Source organism: Colobus angolensis, unplaced genomic scaffold (assembly GCF_000951035.1).
Source record: "Colobus angolensis palliatus isolate OR3802 unplaced genomic scaffold, Cang.pa_1.0 Scaffold684, whole genome shotgun sequence".
Lineage (NCBI taxonomy): Eukaryota > Metazoa > Chordata > Mammalia > Primates > Cercopithecidae > Colobus > Colobus angolensis.
The window spans coordinates 51601-65632 of NW_012120532.1; the positions used below are offsets into that span (position 1 = coordinate 51601).

The 14032-nt window shown below is 38.0% G+C and overlaps 1 protein-coding gene and 1 long non-coding RNA gene across 2 annotated transcripts in view; both read left to right on the forward strand.

Moving 5' to 3' along the window:
- Positions 1–14032, forward strand: part of USP6NL (USP6 N-terminal like) — a 159747-nt gene that overhangs the window by 31257 nt on the left and 114458 nt on the right. The window lies entirely within an intron of this gene.
- Positions 11750–14032, forward strand: part of LOC105500762 — a 9316-nt gene continuing 7033 nt past the window's right edge. The window contains exon 1 of the long non-coding RNA XR_001000074.1: positions 11750–11788. This is a non-coding gene — a long non-coding RNA (uncharacterized LOC105500762). The remainder of the gene's footprint in view (positions 11789–14032) is intronic.

Sequence of the window (14032 nt, forward strand, 5' to 3'; positions counted from 1 at the left end):
ACCCTGGAACTTGATCAGTCCATCCAAATTCAAGAGAAACAGGCTCTGATATGGCACGAATCTGAATCTTGACTCACCACCATCTGTGTGCTAGGTGGGCACAACGGTAGCTGCTTTGTAAGAGCTCGTCTCATGATGAAAACATCACGTGGGGTACATGGTAATAATGAGGACTCGGATGAGGAAACGGAGTGGCAAGAAACTGCCATACTGTTTTCCATAGCGGTTGTACCAGCTTACATTGTGCAAGGATTCCATTTTCTCCACATTCTCCTAGCCCTTTTTATTTTCTGTTTCATTGATAGTAGCCATCCTAGTGAGGTGGTATTTCCTCGTTAGACAAGGTAACTTTTTCATGGACCTCACTGTTTACATTTTCTCTTTCATTATATCCTTCTAAAACAGTCTTTTCTTCCAAAAGTCACAGATTTTAACTTTGAATGCTTCTTTTGCACCTTCCAAAAATTTTATTATGAAGCAGTGTAGCTTTTATATATTTATTGGAGTTTCATATGGTTTTTTGTTTGTTTGTTTCTTTGATTTTTTGAGACAGGGGTCTTGCTGTGTCATCCAGGCTGGAGTGCAGTGGCACAATCTTGGCTCACTACAGCCTCTGCCTCCCGGGCTCAAGCGATTCTCCCACCTCAGCCTCTCGTGTAGCTGGGACTACAGGTGTGTTCCACCATGCCTGGCCAATTTTTGTCTTTTTTTGTGGAAGCGGGGTTTTGCCATGTTGGCCAGGCTGGTCTTGAACTCCTGGGCTCAAGTGATCTGCCCACCTCGGCCTCCCAGAGTGCTGGGATTACAGTTTGTGAGCTGCTGTGCCCAGCCTCGTATGGTTTTATTTTGAGACATGGACCATTTTGTGATGGTCAAAGGAGAGATAATGTATAATATACCAAAAAAGCAGAAGTAGTAAAAGGTTTCAGAAAGGGAGGAAGAATGGAGAATAATAAGTACCAAAGATGAGTTTTGCCTAAGGTACTGTTCTGTCAAGGACACTGTTGGCAGCCTTCCATCACTGTTGTAATTAATGTGTCATGTTGATTACAGATTTCATACTGGGGGAAATCTCTACAAAAATCTCTTTGAATGTTAGAGGGACATCTGTGTTAAAATACTCCAGTGCTTCTGTGAGTTCTTTGGAAATACGTTTGTCTTTATATTTACGTGTTTTATGTGTATGTGCGCATATGAACCTTTTATCTTAAATGTGATGTTATGTTGAATTAACATTTATTCCAAGGCTATACACATAGAGCTAAATGTGTTTTTTTGGAGACAGGTTCTTGCTCTGTCACCCAGGTGGGAGTGCAGGGACGTGGTCTTGGCTCACTGAAATTCCTCCTGGGCTCACGCGGTGATCCTCCCACCTCAGCCTCCTGAGTAGCTGGGACTACAGGCACCTGCCACCACACTTGGCTGATTTTTGTATTTTTAGTAGTTTTCGGGTTTTGCCATGTTTGCCAGGCTGGTCTCAAACTCCTGACCTCAGGGGATCTGCCCGCTTCAGCCTCCCAAAGTACTGGGATTACAGGCGTGAGTCACTGTGCCTGGCCAATAATGAATTTTTTAAAACTAATAATGTTATTTGATAGCTTTGTTGGAATCTAGAGTAGGTCAAAATTAGTTGAATGCTCTGTTTTCTTGAATTTTTGATTTTGAAAATGAAGTCATATTTAAATTTCCATATTATGACTAAATCTCTTTTCTTCCATATTTCTGTGTCCATTTGTATGTGGCTTTGCAAAGTTAAAAGAAAAGTCAGTTCTACGCAACGGGAGACTTCCTTAAAAAATTGAAAATGTAATGTGTAAATTAGAATATGTTCAGTTATAGTATATTATGTATGGCTTTTAATTAACACTGTTTTTCCATGTAAGGGCACAACTCTCCTGTCATCCTTTACTTGCAAGAGTCACCTCAATTGTAATTTAATCATTAATTTTGTAATTATTTATTTAATGCCAGTTTCTCTTTGTAGAATGGAAGGAGGTTGATTACCCCTGTTGAACAGCAGTTGACATGGTACCTCTTACATACTAGATACATAAGAAACCTTGTATGAATGAACAGGATTTTATTGCCTTTAGAATACACTTTGTATAGTCAATAGATTAAGAGTTTCTCAATGTTGTGAAGATGAATTGGAATAATATATTTTTATTTCCCATGTTTGTGAAAGCTTTGTACATGTGATAGTGTCCACTGAGCTAGAGAGCTGACAAGTTTCTTGTCTGCTGTTTATAAGCAAAATGAATTATCATTTGATAAAGTATTTTTAAAGACTGATTTTCAATGAATTGCTAAGTTAATTCTATTAATACAAATACTTCTGTTCAAAAACAATTACTATCATATAATCTGCCTTGAAAGTATATGAGAGAAGGATAATGTTGTCATCCACAAACACATATTCTGTGGCTCTTTTCACATCTGCCAGTTTCAAGTTGTCAATGAATTTTTATTTTTTGTAATAATGTGCTGTGTTTTATATTGTAGAAGTTTGTAGAGGTTGATTTTCTACATTCTAGAATGAAGTGACTGTATTTTTCTTCCTTTAAAACTTAAGTAGAGGCTGGGTGCGGTGGCTCACACCTGTAATTCCAGCACTTTGGGAGACTGAGGCGGGCGGATCACCTGAGGTCCGGAGTTCAAGACTAACCTGGCCAACATGGCGAAAACCTGTCTCTATTAAAAATACAAAAATTGTCTGGGCGTGGTGGCTCCTGCCTGTAATCCCACCACTTTGGGAGGCCGAGGCAGGTGGATCACTTGAGGTCAGGAGTTGGAGAACAACCTCGCCAACATGGTGAAACCCTGTCTCTACCAAAAATACAAAAATTAGCTGGGCATGGTGGCGGGCACCTGTAATTCCAGCTACTCAGGAGGCAGGACAGTTGCTTGAACCCAGGAGGCAGAGGTTGCAGTGAGCCGAGATCGCGCCACTGCACTCCAGCTTGGGAGACAAGAGCGAAACTCCATCTCAAAAACAGCAACAACAACAACAACAGCAACCACCACCAAAAATTAGCCGGGCATTGTGGCGGGCGCCTGTAATCCCATCTACTGGGGAGGCTGAGGCAGGGAAAGTTGCTTGAACCTGGGAAGCGGAGGTTGCATGAGCTGAGATCGAGCCACCGCTCTCCAGCCTGGGCGACAGAGTGAGACTCTGTCTCAAAAAAACACAAAACAAAACAAAACAAAAAAACTAAAAAACAAACCAAACTTAAGTAGAATGACAAATAAATGAAGGAAGCTGATTTCTTAACCCAAAAAACAGAGAAGAGTTAGAAATGGTTTATAGTTTAATATCCTACAGTCTTTTTATATTTTCAGGCCATTGGACATCTTGAATATTTACAGATTATGTTTGTCACAATAAAATGATCTTGACTTTTTTTCATCTCATTTATCTCCATGTTCTGAAAAGGATGACAGTAGTTCAATTCTGAAATGTATTTCCAGGAAAGCCAAAAAAGTTTTCTGAAAAGTGGGTTAAAAAAAGTCTGAATCATTGCCAAGAATGAAAAGATGCTGCTGGGTTGTTATTCTTATGATCAAAAGAATTTGTAGGCTTAGAGCACAGTCCAAATATTCTTCTCTATGTTTTTTGCATAAAAATGATGTTGATGACACATATGGAAGTGTGAAAACATGTTAGTTCCAAAAAATATGCATAATAGTACCTCATTTTTGTAAAATCAGTAACAAAAGTACAAAGTAAGTCTAAAAGATTGTCAGTAGTGCTTATCTCTGTATGTGGGACCTAAGACAGATTTTTATTTTCTTTTGGCTTAGTTTTAGATTCTTGTTTTTCTATACTGAACGTGCATTATTATTATAATAATAAGAAAAACTATTAAAGATGTGTATTGACAAAAAGAAGAAAATAGAGAGCTATTAGTTTGTAATTCTTCAAGAGTCTAGGGTGTTGGTTTGAATTACTTATAACATTATTTGCTCTGAATAGCAGTATAATTTTGCTTTAGAATTATACCAGTTCTCTTGTACTTTTTATATTTAGGGCCAAACAAGATTTTGGTATTTTTCCTTTGTGTGCCTCCCCCATCCATCCATCCATCCATCCATCCGCCCATCCACCCATCCATCATCTATCATCTATCCGTTTGTCATTCATCCATTCATCCCTCCATCGATCCATCCATCCGACAAGAGTGAAATCATGATATTTTATACCTTTCATGTTTACATAGTCATTTATAGTTAGCTTTTCCTATGTCATTCTTCTAGAACGGTGGTTCTGAACCATGGCTGAAGGATCATTTAGGGGAGCTTTTAAACTTTGTGGTGCCCAGGCTGCACCCTAGGACAATGCAGTCACAGTCCCTGTGGATGGGTTCAGGCATCAGTCCTCTTTGAAACTCCTCAGGTGATTTCACTGCAGATTGACAATCACTTGTCTAGTGTCCAGTTTTTTTAATGCTATCTAGTATTCCATGGTGTACACTCACTGAAACTTCATTAAGTTCTTATTGTCGGACTTTTCGATTATTTCCCTTTTTTTTTTTTGCAATTACAAACAATACACATCGCAAACATCCTTGTAACTAAATTTGTGTGCATGACTATATTTGTTTTTTTTTTTTTTTTTTTTTTTGAGACGGAGTCTTGCTCTGTCGCCCGGCCTGGAGTGCCGTGGCCGGATCTCAGCTCACTGCAGGCTCCACCTCCCGGGTTTACGCCATTCTCCTGCCTCAGCCTCCCAAGTAGCTGGGACTACAGGCGCCCGCCACCTCTCCCGGCTAGTTTTTTGTATTTTTTAGTAGAGACGGGGTTTCACCGTGTTAGCCAGGATGGTCTCGATCTCCTGACCTCGTGATCCGCCCGTCTCGGCCTCCCAAAGTGCTGGGATTACAGGCTTGAGCCACCGCGCCCGGCCGACTATATTTGTTAATATAAAATTCTTGTCATAATATTACTGTTCAGATAGTATGCAAAAGGTTAAGGCTTTTGATTCTTTCTGCCACAATGGATATCATGATTTTGATTTGTCTAATTCGGAAATTTTTAGAAATTCTATTGTTTAACTATTGATATACCCAAATATTTATTAAATAACAACTAATGAGTCTAAAGCTATAATAGGAAAGCTTCAGATGTTACTTAAGACAAGGTCACTATCCATGAGGAACATGGTCTGGGGCAGGGTTTGTCAACTCATCACTACTGACTTTTGGGACTAGATAATTCTTGTGGAGGTTGTTCTATAAATTGTAGGATGTTAGCCAGCGTCTTTGGCTTGTGTGCACTAGATGCCATAGTATTCCACCTCCTCTTGTGACAATCAAAAATGTCTTTAGACATTGCCGCCTCCCCATCCCCCACTGGTGGTTTGTAGTCTGCAAACTACAGCCTGTGGGTCATATTTGGACACACATTCACATGTGTATTGTCTGTGTGTATTGTAGAATAGCAGAGTTGAGTAGTTACAACAGTGACCACATGATGGCTTACAAAATAGAAAACATTTACTATCTAGCTTTTCTAGAAAATATTTGCAGACCATAGATCCAGTCTATCTCCCCCATGAGGGACATGGTCTGGGGCAGGAAAGTAACTTATAAATAGCTAAAATTCACTGGGATAAGGGTTCTGATAGATTTAGGTATGTATAGGGTGTTGTAGGTATGGGAAGAGAGGGAACAGCTAATTAATGCCCTGAGAAGATTGGGAAGACCTCTCTAAGGAGATAACAAAAATTAGGTCTTGAAAATCTGAGTAGAGAAAAATGGGGAAGTTCCTGTAGGCAGGGGGCATGGAATATACAAAGGCAATGGTGTTGTATTCAGGGAATGGAGGAAAGTGTCATGCGCGCACTGCGTGTAATTGAAGTAGTACTGGCAAGAAACCTCAGGAATCGTATCTGCAGTGATAGATGGGGACTAAATTATAAATGAGGCCATGCTCTATGCTAAGAAATTTAGACTTATCTGTGTGCAAATGGAAAGCCATTAATGTTTTTAGACAGGGGAGTGATTATCAATTTGTGATTTGAAAGATTTTTTCATATGGTATTCTGATGTTACATTCCCTGGTTCCTGATGCTCTATTGAAACCTGCCCTGCCAACTCAAAATTGGTTTTAGCGCTACTTTGCCACTTAGCACATTCTTCTTGGTTATGAGCGTCTTAAGTCTCTAATTCCCAGTGCCTACCTAGCACATAATAAATATTCAATGAATGCTTGTCGAATGAATGTAAATATTACTTACAGGATCTTCAAACTCTTTCTCCCCCTGCACCCAGCGTTGTGCCGGTAAATGTTTAACAACCAGCTGCTGGGGAGTGTGGGAGGGAGAAAACCCTGATTGTAGTGTTTGCTAATTTCTGTGGTATAAAAACACCCACCACAGCCAATTTTAAAACTTCAAGCTACCAGTGAGATGGTACAAACGAGATGTAGCTCATCACTGCATGTACCTAGCAAGTACCTAGTAAAATGAGATGAAGTGATCCCTTGCGTTTTTAAGTTGAAATAGAAAGGTTTTTATTGTAAGTTTTGAATTCTGTAGTTACAAAGGATGATATTTTCATATATTGTAAGTATTGACATTTAAAAATAATATTCTCAAATCACTCTTCTAAATCAGGAATGGAAGGGGATTTCCCTAACCTGATGAAGGGTATCTATATCTGAATTCTTTAAAAATGCTAAATTTTTTTTTTTTTAAGAGATGAAGTCTCACTCTGTTGCCCAGGCTAGAGCTGGAGTGCAGTGGTACAATCATAGCTCATTGCAGACTCAAACTCCTGGGCTCAAGGGATCCTTCCGCCTTAGCCTCTTGAGTGGCCTGATAGAGTATCTATAAAAGGCTTAAAGCAAGCATTAAATTGGAAAATGTTGAAAGCATCCCTTTAAAGTTAAAAAAGTAGAAAAGTATGCTGGTTAGAACCACTTCTATTAAATATTGTATTGATGGTCTTAGCCAGTGGAGTAAAACAAGAAAAATGGATTAGAAGTATAAGGATTGGAAGGAGGAAATGAAGTGTTCATTTCAGATGAGGTTGGGTACGGTGGCTCATGCTTATAATCCCAGCACTTTGGGAGGCTAAGGTGGGCGGATTGCTTGAGCTCAGGGATTCAAGACCAGCCTCAACAACATAGTGAAACCATGTCTCTATAAAGAATATAAAAAATTAGCTGTGCGTGGTGGCACACCCTGAGTAGCTGGTGGTCCCAGCTACTTGGGAGGCTGAGGTGGGAGGATCACTTGAGCCTGGGAGGCAGAGATTGCAGTGAGGATTGAGCCACGGCACTCCAGCCTGGGCGACAGAAAAGAAAAAAGAAAAAAAAAATACAAATGATATTATTATTAGGAGAAAACCAGAAGAATTTACAGATAAATTGTTAGAAATAAGGAAGATGTTAACAGTGTAGCTACAGGTACTAAGGTACAAGGCCAGGCACTGTGGCTCACACCTGTAACCTCAGCACTTTGGCCTGGTGGCTCACACCTGTAATCCCAGTAATTTGGTGGCCGGAGGTGGGTGGATCACCTGAGGTCAGGAGTTTGAGACCGGCCTGGCCAACCAACATGGTGAAACCCTGTCTTTACTAAAAATACAAAGATTAGGTATGGTGGCAAGGTACCTGTAATCCCATCTACTCGAGAGGCTGAGGCAGGAGAATTGCTTGAACCCAGGAGGCAGAGGTTGCGGTGAGCTGAGATGGTGCTATTGCCCTCCAGCTTGGCTGACAGAGGGAGACTCTGTCCCCCCGCAAGACAAACAAACAAAAATACAACTAATGTACAGAAGTTAGTTGCATGCTTATGTATCAGCAGTTAAAAGTAATTAAGAGACTCGTTTTCAATAGTATCAGAAAAAACAGAAATCTAAGGAAAGATATGTAAGAATTCTAAGCTGGGCATGGTGGTTTACGCCTGTAATCCGAGCACTTTGGGAGGCCGAGGTGGGTGGATCACGAGGTCAGAAGATCGAGACCATCCTTACTAACATGGTGAAACCTCATCTCTACTAAAAATACAAAAAAATCAGCTTGGCGTGGTGGCGGGCGCCCTTAGTCCCAGCTACTTGGGAGGCTGAGGCAGGAGAAGGGCGTGAACCCGGGAGGCGGAGCTTGCAGTGAGCTGAGATTGCGCTGCTGTACTCCAGCCTGGGCGACAGAGCGAGACTCCATCTCAAAAAGAAAACAAACAAACAAAAAAGAATGCTGAGGGAAAATCATATAGTTTTAAAAAAGGATATTAGGAGGACCTAGAAATAGGGAAATATGCCATGTTTTTGTACAGGAAAACTTTGTATCAGGAGAATATCATTTCTCCCTAGTTGACATATAGACCAATGAAATTCAGATCGTATCACAATCAGGCTTACTAGGGAACTTAGTAGGTGATTTTAAATTTTATATGGAAAGAATGGAAACGTAAAGAGCCAAAAGTAGCTAGGACATTTCCAAATAATATCAGAGAGGGAGGATTTTTTTTCTGTCAGATATCAGGACTTATTATGAAGTTACAGTCAAATTAACCAATGGGATGTAGCACTTGTGTTATTCTATTTGGGCTGCTCTAACGAAATTCATAAGCTGCATAGCTTACAAACAATAGAAATTTATTTTTTACAGTTCTGGAGGCTGGGCAGCCCAAGATCAAGGCACTAGCAGATTTAATGTCTGTTGGGGGCCTGCTTTCTGGTTCACAGATGGCGCCTTCTGGGTTCTCACGTGGTGGAAAGGCAGGGCAGCTCTGTGGGATTATCTCTTATAAGAGCACTAAGCCCGTTAATGAAAGCTGTGCCCCCATGGTTTAATCAACTCTCAAAGGCCCTGCTTCATGATACCATCACCTTGGGGGTTAGGTTGAACACAAGAATTTTGGGGGAACTTAGATATTCAGATCATGGCATGGAGGAAATTGACCAGTGGGATATATTGAAGTGAGAAGACCCACCTATGTTGTCCCACAGCTCCACCGTGCCTCTTGGATGGATACATTCCATAGAGTGAGTGAGTCAGGATCTAGTTTTTTATTTTGAAATAATTTCTGACTTAGGAAAATGTTGCAAGAATAGCATAGACAATTCTCATATTCTTTTACCTGGATTTCCCCAGTGTTAACATTTTATGACATTTGTTTTCTCATCCTGTGTTAATAGTATTGCTTTTTTTTTTTTTTTTTCTGAAGTGTTAGTGAGTTTAAGTATTTACCCTTAACTATTTTAGAGTATATATCCTAAAATCCAAAATGTTCTGTTACATAACTACAGTGCAGTGGTCATGATCAGGAAATTAACTGATAAATCTATAGACTGTGTTCATATTTCGCCACTTCTCCCAAAATGTCCCATATTTCCCCTCAACCCTTTTTGGCCACTATGTAATCTGGGATCCTGTGTTGCATTTTGTTACCCTGACTCGACTCTCCTCTAACCTGTAACATTTCCTCAGTCTGTCTTTGTCTTCTATGACTTTGGCATTTTAAAGAGTTCAGCTCAGTTATATGTATCAGAGTATGTGATCAAATATTTTTACTAATGCAATGTGTGATGAAAAATGAGGAAAGAAACAAGAAAAAGCTATTGATTGCTTAGCAGAAGCTAAGCATTGACAGTAGTGAACCAGTGTGTTCAAAGTGATTGCTATGTGATTTTCATTTTCAAAACCAGTGATAATACCAGTGAGATAAGGAAGATGATGATTGAAATTTATGAGACATGAATTTAGATATGCCTCCATGCCTGGCCAGGTATGGAGGAAAAGTTGTCCTGCATACCTCCTTCCTTGCGGAACGAGAGAGACTGGGAGAGAGGAAAGCTAATGGAAAGTTACCTGTCAAAACAGTACCTTCCGAAGATCTTCTCCAGAAGAGAGGAAGTAATTTCTCAAGAGTTGGAAACGTGATTGGAAAACAAAGGCAGCAGATGCTTAACACTTACTACGTGTCCCAAACTGCCCTAGGAATTGGGATGAGGCACAGAAAGAATTGGGGAAACCTGAATTGAGGAGTTAGATTTCCACCTTTATTTGTTTAAATTTACATCTTCAGAGGGATTCATTCAAGATCACAGTTTTGGCTTGAGGTTTAAAACTTGGTCTTTGACCCATCTGAACTCTTACTTCGATTTAGGTTATGAGTACAAACGTGTTCTTTAAAGATAATAGGGAATTAGGAGAGTAGTCCTTTTTTGTCCTCCCTTTCCAAGTGTTTTCTCACTGTCATGGCTTGGAGCACTGATTTCTGAACCTAACACCCATATGGAGCATACATTATGGGTGATATATATGTACATGTTGTAGCATGTCGTGTCTGAAGAGCTGAAAACTTCACTTTGAATTTTAAAACTAGACATTTGTACAGAGGGCGCTTGCTGGAGAGAAAGCAGAAGGCTGAGTTTTGGATCAGTTTTCTTGTAACCTTGGTTGATTCAGTGTGCTCAGTTGTCCAGCTGAAAAATGGAAAAATAACAAATAAGCCTTTAACTGTCTGAAGGCAAAGGAACTGCCTCTGACTTACTCTGGGATCTAATATTTTATGATACGTTAAAATGTCAAAATAATTCATGGGAAGGAAAGAAAAATAGGAGAGGAAAATTGGTAGTACAGTAAGAGGAACAAATTGCTCGTGGAGAATCAGTTTAATAAACATAGCATTTAGCCATGTTCACCTGAATATCATTTTTCTCTTTTAGTTAACTCTGTAGGTTTACTTTGAGAAGGGCTGCTGTGGGATAAATAGAACATATAACAAAAGTATTAAATATTAATTCATCATTTGTTAAAACTTGGCTATTAAAAATCATATGGAAGGATTAGTGGTTATACTTGTTTTGAAATTATCTGGTCCATGCCGCTGGATGTTGAGACCATTGAATTTACAGACTCTTATGGGAATTTCTAGTATGCATGTGAATTTAGACTTCTATTCATGGACTGGGATGTCAGAGGTGTATATATGAGGAGGAGGACAAGGAATTTATAGGATATTTTTGAGGCACCATATCTTTTATGCAAATCTGGGAGCTTAGAGTTAGCAAGATAGATTTTATTTTTATCCACATTTTATTTTCTGTTTCAAATATAAGGTTTTTGAGAAATTGGAAAAAAGTATTAAGGCTTTCGACAGTGCAGGGTATTTTGGTTGACTACTTAAAAACTTGCACATAGCATCTGTGATGCACTGTGTGAGAATTTATAGCGGAGCACTTTATTTTTTCTGTCATGGCTTTTGTGAGAAAATGTTTTCACTTTGCTTAGTGATTTATGGACGATTACGCACATTTTGTTTTGTTTATAACTAGTTAAGGCTGTGCATAGTAATACATTTTGGACTTTGAGGATGGGGCTTTCACATGTGTTGAAATCACTTTGAACCCATCATTTCAAGAAGATACAGCCTATCCTTTCGTTGTTTCTTATTAACTGCTTCAGAGCCTTCGTGGATAGCTAGGCAAAGCATTCATTTCTCTGAAGTTCAACTGTGTTCGTGCTTGAGCTTTCTGAAAGCAGAAATGAGCTTCTGGTGATGAAACCTGTTGGATTTCTAGAGGAAGCAGCTGGAGTCTTTGGCTTGTTGACTAGCAATGATTCAAGTCTTGCAGATTGTAAAGGAGCTGGTGACACCATCAAGGCAGAAAACAGCCACAGTGAAGGAAGGTAGGATCGTTAGCAGAATGAACAATCAAGCACTTTCAAGGCACTCAGATTTTGCTAAGTATCGACCTAAGGATGTGCTATAAAAAGGGGTTTTGAGTTTCTGGGTTTGCTTTTGCATTTCTGATATATTATGGTATCTGAAAAGGATCAGGTAATGGCATAATTGTTAACATGCCTCATTATTACTGTTTTTGAACAAAAATTAGGGGCATATTATTAAGAGGTACAGAGAGTAAGGAGAGGTTATTGCATTGCTGCTATAATAGTACTTTTCACGTTGTAAAGATCCTCTTGCATTATGTATTTTGGAGGTTGAAGAATAATTTTTGTAATCCTCATTTCTTTTAATTTTAAAATGTAAATATTCATAGCAGACATCAGAAGAGAACAAGCTAGGATTCTGCCTATGGCAGAACATAAGAACTACATGATTTTTATTTGTGTGAATAGCTGATAAAATAATAGTTATAAATATGAATTTAGCCAGTGAATAGTAGATTTTATTGCCTTTTTTAGTAAATAATTCTGTTTATGATTATATGCTTAATCAATGTTATTTATATTAAAAACAGTCATGTTCATAGCATGTGTCTAGAATGTGCTGAAATAGATTTTTGAAAACATTTTAAAATTGCATGTCTAACTTATAGATCTTAAATGAGCTAATGTAGATACATCTTTAAAGATAGACTTGTATATTTTACTTTTTAAGCATTTCAAATAGTACATTTCTAAAATGATAATTAGGAATTGATTTTCAAAAATCACAGGCCATCAACTCAGTTGATTATATTGGCAATTTCACTAAATTATGGTTTAAAATCAGTTGGTAAATTGATATATCAGCCTTTTCACATGTAAGCACATGTATTAAGCATTCTATCTTTATATGATTTGAAGAGTGTACATATAACTCAGATGATATAAAATGTAGATTATTTTATATTTTTTCTTTAATGTGATATAATCTTTGTTTTAAAGTAAAGCTTATGAGATTCCATAAGTCTTATGTAAAATGATTTAGCGTGATAGTATGAATTGTGATACATAAAATAGTCAACCATATAAAGAATGTTAGAGCTGAAAGAAATCTTAGCATCTCGTCTTTTTTATTTTTTTTTCATTTTGTGGAAGAATGTGGTATTTAATGATTGAACAGATATGCATCTCAAAAAGAGAGACTGTTGTCATTTACCTTTAAAAATGTGGCAGTATTATTTAGGATACTTTACAGTTATTTATCTCCTGCTTTCTACTTTATTTCTGCTCCCCTTCTGAAATAGAAAACTACATTCCCGTCTCTAAGTAGCAGGATTCTAACTATTAGGTGTCTAAAGACAATACTGCTTTTACTATTTCAGGAGAATATAAATTAGTTAATTTAATCCCATCTGTTTGAAAATGTCAGATTTATGTAGTTTGACCTTTACAGTCAGAATTTTTTATTGGAATTTTTTTTTAGTTTTTGTTTTCATTCACAATCACAGTTACTTGGAATATACCCAGGGAGAAAAAGAATAATTTTTGTGTCTTTTCAAATATACATATATAGATATACCAAAAGATACTTATATATGAAATAAGATACTTATATTAAAGTAGTAGTAGCAGTATATTAAAGTAGTAGAATGGCTTTTGTTCTCAGACTTTTGTTTAAAATTTTTCAGACATAATTTTTTTTGTGACAAGCAGGAAGTATATACATACATTTTTTTCTTAGAAGCTTGCTTTTTCAAACCTCTTCTTATAGTGTTCTTAATCATTAACCAATTTACTATTTTATCCTTTTGCAGAATATTGTTACATTTTACCAATTTTTCATATTGACAGACTCCTTGAAAAAAACAAAGTCATTCAGACAAATATAAAACACTGACCCCTGAGATTTTATTTTTAATCAGTTCTTTAAAATATAATATGAATTTGGATGGATGTAGAGAGAATGCAGCATTTCTAAGTATTGTATTCATATTAATATTATATATAGTATGAAGTTTATTTGTGAAGAGAAAATTACCCTAGAAGTATCAAAGTGTGGGATAAAATTACGATAAATGGTTTCAGAGAAGTTTTTATCATATAGTTTTCCTTGGTATGAGATAGAAACAAACTTATGCTAAGTAAGAGTCAAGGATATGGTTAAAAATTATTTTGGGGGCCAGGTGCGGTGGCTCATGCCTGTAATCCCAGCACTTTGGGAAGCCAAGGTAGGCAGATCACCTGAGGTCGGGAGTTCGAGACCAGCCTGACCAGCATGAAGAAACCATGTCTCTACTAAAAAAAATACAAAATTAGCTGGGTGTGGTGGTGCATGCCTGTAATCCCAGCTACTCGGGAGGCTGAGGTGGGAGAACCGCTTGAACCCGGGAGGCAGAGGTTGCTGTGAGCTGAGATT